The sequence below is a fragment of the Phyllostomus discolor genome, chromosome 5 (genome assembly GCF_004126475.2).
Source record: "Phyllostomus discolor isolate MPI-MPIP mPhyDis1 chromosome 5, mPhyDis1.pri.v3, whole genome shotgun sequence".
Classification (NCBI taxonomy): domain Eukaryota; kingdom Metazoa; phylum Chordata; class Mammalia; order Chiroptera; family Phyllostomidae; genus Phyllostomus; species Phyllostomus discolor.
Window position 1 is genome coordinate 67,987,474 of NC_040907.2, and position 6,525 is coordinate 67,993,998.

At 38.7% G+C, this 6,525-nt stretch overlaps 1 protein-coding gene across 1 annotated transcript in view; it reads right to left on the minus strand.

Annotated features, from left to right (window-relative positions):
* Nucleotides 1-5,664, minus strand: part of LOC114496611 (guanylate-binding protein 6-like) — a 30,796-nt gene extending 25,132 nt beyond the window's left edge. The window contains exon 1 of the mRNA XM_028512215.2: nt 5,398-5,664. The gene's annotated coding sequence lies outside the window, so the exon portion shown is untranslated. The remainder of the gene's footprint in view (nt 1-5,397) is intronic.
* Between the last annotated feature and the right edge of the window lie 861 nt (nt 5,665-6,525).

Consider the following 6,525-nt stretch of genomic DNA (forward strand, 5'->3'; position numbering starts at 1 on the left):
CCCTGAGATTTCACATGAGTTTTAAAAGGGTTTTTCTCTTTCTACAAAAAAAAGTCATTGGGGTTGTGATAGGGATTCCATTAAATCTGTAGATCACCTTGGCAGTACTAACATCTTAACAATATTGTCTTGCCATCCATGAACATGAGATGCCTTCCTCTTTATTTGTCTTTTTACATTTCTTTCACCAATGTTTTGTAGTTTTCACTGAAAAAGTCTTTCACCTTCTTGGTTAACTTAATTTCTAAGTATTTTATTCTTTTTGATGCTATTGTAAATGAAATTGTTTTCTTAATTTTCTATTCAGCCTATTCATTGTTAGTGTATAGAAATGTAACTGATTTTTGCATGTTGAATACACTCATATGTATCTTGCTACTTTGCTAAATGTTATTATATACATTTAATAATTTGTATGGAAACATTAAAGTTTTCTACACATAAAATCATATCATCTGTGAACAGAGATAATTTTACTTTTTTCTTTCCTATTTAGAGGACTTTTTTTTCCTTGACAAATTGATCTGTCTAAAGTTTTCAGTACTGTGTTATACTGAAAATAGTGTAAACAGGCATCCTTGTTTTGTTCCTGATTGTGGAGAAAAACCTCTTACTACTTCACAATTATGATGTGTGACATGGATTTCTCATATGTGACTTTTATTATGTTGAGATAGTTTCCTTCTATTCCTAGGTTGTTGAGTATTTTTATTAATAAAAGGGTGTTGAATTTTGTCATTTTTTTCCTACATAACTAGAGATGATGATGTGCTTGTTTTCCCCTTCATTCTATCTATTTGCTATACTATGTTGACCAATTTTCGTATGTTATAACTTCTTGCATTTCAAGAATAAACCCTACTTGGTCATGAAGGGTTATGGAGTATATAATTCTTTTAATTTGCTGCTAAATTTGGTTGCTAGCATTTTGTTGAAGGTTTTTGCATGAATATTTATCAGAGACATCAGTCTGGTTTTCATTTCTTGTAGTATCTTTGTGTGTTTTTGGCATCAGCATAATAGTAGCCTTTTAGTATGAGTTAGGAAGGATTTCCTCACCTTCAGTTCTTTAAAAATGTTTGAGAATTGGTGTTAGTAGTTCAAATGCTTGGTAGAACTCACCAATAAAGCCATCAGGCTGTTTTATTTCTGTCAGGAAATTTTTGATTACTAACTAAATATCCTTACCAATTGTATGCCAGAAATGATTTTCTTTGCGATTTAGTCTTGGTAGATTTTGTCTATCTAGGAATTTGTCCATTTCATCTAAGTTATCTAATTTGTTGGTTTGCAGTTGTTCATAGTACTCTCTCATATCCTTTTTTTCCTACAAAATTGGTAGTAATTTCATTTCTGAAACTATCCTAAGGAAAGAGTCTATGTGAGTTACTTTCCTTTCTGATTTCACTATTTGTGTCTACTCTCTTTTTCATAACCAACCTAGCTAAAGGTTTGTGAATTGGTTGATCACCTCAAATAACCAATCTCTGGTTTCATGGATTTTCTTTACTGCTTTCCTATATTATAGCAGAACTCTTTAATTTCAATTCCAATATTTGCTTTGTATGTTTGGAAGGTCTATTATTAAGTGTGTACTTACAATTATTATACTTCTTCTATATTATACTTCCTGTTAATATATGCTTTTCTATGTCTTTTGTAACTTTTTTCATTTTAAACTCTAGTTATTTAGAGTCTAGTATTTGTATAGCTACCCATGCTCTCTTTTCATTATTGTTTTTATAAAATATCTTTTCCCACAATTTCACTTTCAGACTATTTGTGTCTTTAAATTTAAAGTAAATCTCTTGCAGGCAGCATACACTTTTATCAATGATTTTTAAAAATAAATTCTGCCAATCTATCATTTTATTGTAGAGTTTAATTCATTTATATTTAGAGTAATTATTGATAAAGAGGAATTACTTCTATCATTTTGTTATTTTTTCTCTGTCTTATATTTTTAACCCCTCATTTCCTGTATTACTGTCTTCTTTTATGTTTAGTTGACTTTTTGTACTAAAAAAATTTAATTCCCCAATTATTTCCTTTTTTGTATATTCTATAGCTATTATTGTTGTGGGTACCATGGAGATTATATTTAACATCCTAAAAATTTCACACCCTAATTTAAATTTATACCAGTTTAACTTGAAAAACATACAAAAACTCTCTCCTTTATAGCTCTATTTCTACATTTTTAGTTGTTTATATTAAAAGATATCTTTATACATTATGTACACAAAAACATAAATTAATCAATTTAACATTAAACTTTTAAATTATGTATGAAACAAAATGTGAACTTTGAAATCAAGCTAAAAATACTAGCTTTTAGACTAATTTTTTAATGACTTGGTCTCTTAAATATAGTTGAAATCAAAAAGTGGAGTGGCAGCCTGTTGTTACAATAATATTAGCTATTATAACTGGCCATGTATTTACCTTTAATTAGATATTCATTCCAACGATACTGTTTCCATGAAGCAAATTGGCAGAGAAGGGCCTTGAGAAAATCTCAGCTATTCCAAGCTCTAAATATTAATATGAGATTTTTCCCTGGTCACCTTCATGTGCAGAGCTCAGGGATCCAAAGGACTAAAAAGAGGTCTGTTGTCTAAGCCACAGACTGACAAGGAGAAGTTCTTTACCAAAGCAAGACTTGGGTAACTGTAAATGCTTGGTCCTTTCTCTTCTAAAGTCCATCTATGTCTTGATGACTTCTAAGGCTAACCCACCCAACAGCTCACAATTTGGTCCTGGTAGAAACTCTATCCATTAATTATGTCTTAGGGATACTGAAGGGAAAGAGACACAAAATGAGGAAATGCTAACATGGACAGCGCCTCCTGGAGGTCTCCAATCACCATTCCCACAGTAACAGTGATGATCACCGCCTTGCACTTCTCTGTAAAGCTTTTCATATCTAGGCTGCACTTTGGCAGTCTCTGAGTTTTAGTTGTTCTTTCCTGCTACATTCCTCCCACAGTAAACATAAGCGAGGCCCTACAATAAAAATATTCATCAATTTTTGGTTCTACCCTTATAGTGACTCTCTGCAAGGGCCAAAGAGCTCCCAATGCCACGAAGATCTCAGATTGAATGTTATTGCTGTGATGGGACAGCCATATTTTATAACGCAGTATTGTAGCCCTATCTAAAGCAGGGTCATCATTGTGAGAAGCAAAATCATCACCTCATCCATTGTCCTCTTTTAAGACCTAAGGCAGTGAGGTTTATGATCCTGAGGAATGACCTGGCACTAGGATGACCTAGGGGCACAGCCATAAATTGTTAAGACACAGATTTCATGCATCTCTTCTGTCTCGTGGTCCTAGTTGTTGAGAACTCCTATAGAACTAGTGATGAATATGGCAAGTATTCATCAAAATCTTGGTTTTTAAATTGACAATTCCAGTTTGACATATGACAGATCAATGAAATATAATATTTATAGAAGCATTTATAATATTCAAGGGACTGAAGAGATTTTTGGTTCCAGAAGGGAAATAGCTTTTAATTTTTGTCCTTTTTGAGACATCATCAAAATCCTCTTGGCCCAAAGCTCAAGAATCATCCCATGTAGAAAAACTGAGTCACTGGGAGACTGATTTGTTTCAGAATAGAAGTGTACACCAAAATCAAGAAATAGATGTATGCCATAGGCCAATAAAAAGTCTATATTAACAAAAAGTCAATGAAGAATGACAAGAAAACCACTCAATTTCCATACTTTCCATATAACTGTTTGAAAAATGTATGTGTGGAAAGACCCAGAACCAAACTGCCCTCAGGTGGGCTACATAACTCCTGGACATGTCTGCCGTAGGATTTCACTACGGAGAAGCAAGAACTGCTTATTTTCTGAGAAGTGTTGAGTTGCTCCTTTCCAGTTTTCAGGACATACCAAGAAAGAAGCTGCTCAAGGAGTCCAAAGAAAGCTTGGGCCTGGGCAGTGATTTACAGCTAATGTGTGTCTTCCAACTTGTAAGGGCATGACTGAGGATGGGGTGAGGCTGCAATCTTTAGGTAGTCCATTTATGTTTGGGCTCTCTTTTACTGTTTTTCCCTCCAGTAAGTAAAGGCAGCCAGAGGTCTCTGAGCCAGTCTGCTCTTGATGCCAAAACAGAGTATAGGTTAATCTAATCCAATGTGGAGTCAAGATTGAAAACCAGTGGTAAATCCATCCTAATGCAAATTCAAATAAGGAACATGGGTGAAGAAACTGTCTTCACCTTCCCCCACCGCCGACCCACACCCCTCCACCAAACAAAAAGAGGCTGGATAAAAGCCTAACTCTCATCTCTCCATGCAGTTGTCTTTTCCATTCCACTTGCCACTGTCCCAGCTATGTGACGTGCTGTGAGGCTGTCGCCTCACAGCTATTTGCCAGAACGAAAGCCACAACTGAACCCTGCAGCACAGACCATCGAGATACAGACTCCCTTACCACTGCATTCCTCAGAGACCATTTTGAGTTGGAAGTTGAGGGGTTTAAGCTCAAGACCAAGCTGTATGCAAAAGAAAGTTGATGAGGGTGCATTTCTGCCCCAGGCTCCTCAGGTCAGCTTGTCCAAGCACAAGCTCCCAGGTGTTTCCCACCCCTGCTTGCTCCCTTTCCTCCTCCCACTTTTCTGTTGCTAGTGTATGGAAAGGAAATTAAGCAAAAATCTGAACCTGAAAATAAAGGTAATTTATGTCATTTTTTTCCCCTTATAGAAACCAAACATTCAGAAGCAGTGCAGGGGGAAAAAAGCTTAGTCCTTACAGTTACTCTTAACAGTTGGTTAAAGAGACTGAGAATGAATTATTTTATACAAAGGGAGCTTGTTAGAATTGTCCAAATACTAAATTGGTTAACACAAAATATTATAAAATATCATAAAATATTATAGTTTATATTGAGGACTACCTTTTCTCTCTGTTTCTCCAGTATCTAGCAGGGGCCAGTTAGAAAAAGTGTGAAACAGGGAAGAGAGGGAGGGAGCCACTCCACCCAGCACCTCTGCAAGGGGGTTAGGGTTTAGTCCATCAGTCCCAGAGAGGACTTCAGCCCTTCTTCACAGATGATAAAAGGGGCAACCCTTCACCAATGCAGGGCTTTTTGTGCAGCCAGGAGTAGATGCCCGAGGTAAAGCAGCGTCTCCCGCAGACACACTGGGTGCTCTCGCAGCGCTAAGGCCGACAAGCTGGGAGCAAAGCGCCCAAGGGCTTTACCTGCAGGCGCTCCACCCCCCCCACGCCCCCTCCCATCCCGCGCTGCCCCTTGCCACCTCCCACCAACCAACTCCCGCTGCTTCCTTGACTGACAGCGCCTGCAAACCCTGCGCTTCTAGTGTGGGACGTGCGCTTGTTGTTTTGCCTGTGCGTGCGAGACCAAGTCCGGGAGAAACTTACGCTGTGTGAGTGCCACCGACAGGGGCCACGTTCTCTCAGCTGTCCTCGCTCTGCCCTCGCGCGCTTCTCTGGCGCCTGGGTCCTCTGGGTACCAGCTGTCTTTAGCAGCTGAAGTTCGAGCCGATGTTACAGCCAAGAGGTTATGAGTGAGGTTGAGGAAAGCAAAACCGAAAGGACATGCAAGTTTGGTTATTTTAACTGTTTAGGGTTTTCCTGTTTGTTAGCGGAGATTAGCGGTCCCAGGGTGGGGGTGAAACCAGGCAGACGACACCCGGTTCTTCCACAGCCTGCTTCAGAACCCAGGGCAGGTCCCCGCTCCGCCCCTGGCTTGGGTTCCCTGACCCCACAATGAGCACCGAGCCCAGGGTGAATGTGAGCCCCTAACAGCAGGCTGGCAGGTGTAAACGGGGGTCCTTTTGGGGACTGTTTGAGTGTTTTGTTTGTTTGTTTGCTTCAATTTTTCATTTAGACTATTTCATTTCTTTCTCTCATTTTAAGTATTCTTGTTATTAAGTCAGTTTTCATTAATGAATTTTACAGTCCAGAGATAATCACTATTTTGCAGTTTATTCTTTGACTTTTGTGTATGTGGTGGCTCTGTTGTGGAAAATCCACCCACGCGGGGAGATAACGAAGCACAAACTTTATTACCTGGGGCCCAGAGGGGGTGGTTAACATCCAAATCCTCTGGGCACCCATCCTCACTCTCCCCGGGTTTAAATAGTCCCGGGCTCCCTACCTACGTGGCCAAGCAAGGTTACAGAAGGTGAATGCGGAAGTTAGGTCCAGCTACCTTATATGGGAGACAAGGGGAAAACGCAGGAGGAATTTGCAGAAGCTACAGAGCACAGGAGCTTATCATGGGAATCTGTGTACGACCGTGAGTAGCTGGCCGTTGCTTTGGTTACTACTTGTCAGCTTCTACAGTCCTGTGTGAAGTTTTGCAAGTGTTACAGAGCATAAGAAACTTTGGAGTTTTCTTTTCCTGCCACAGCTCGGGATTATAAAAATCCTGAATGTATGCGTTTTGAGTGTTTGCTTGAAGTAAAATAATATAAAATTACAAATTCAAAAGTGAATATTTATTCAAAGTGAGCAAAAAAATCACAACCATCAACCCATTTGTAA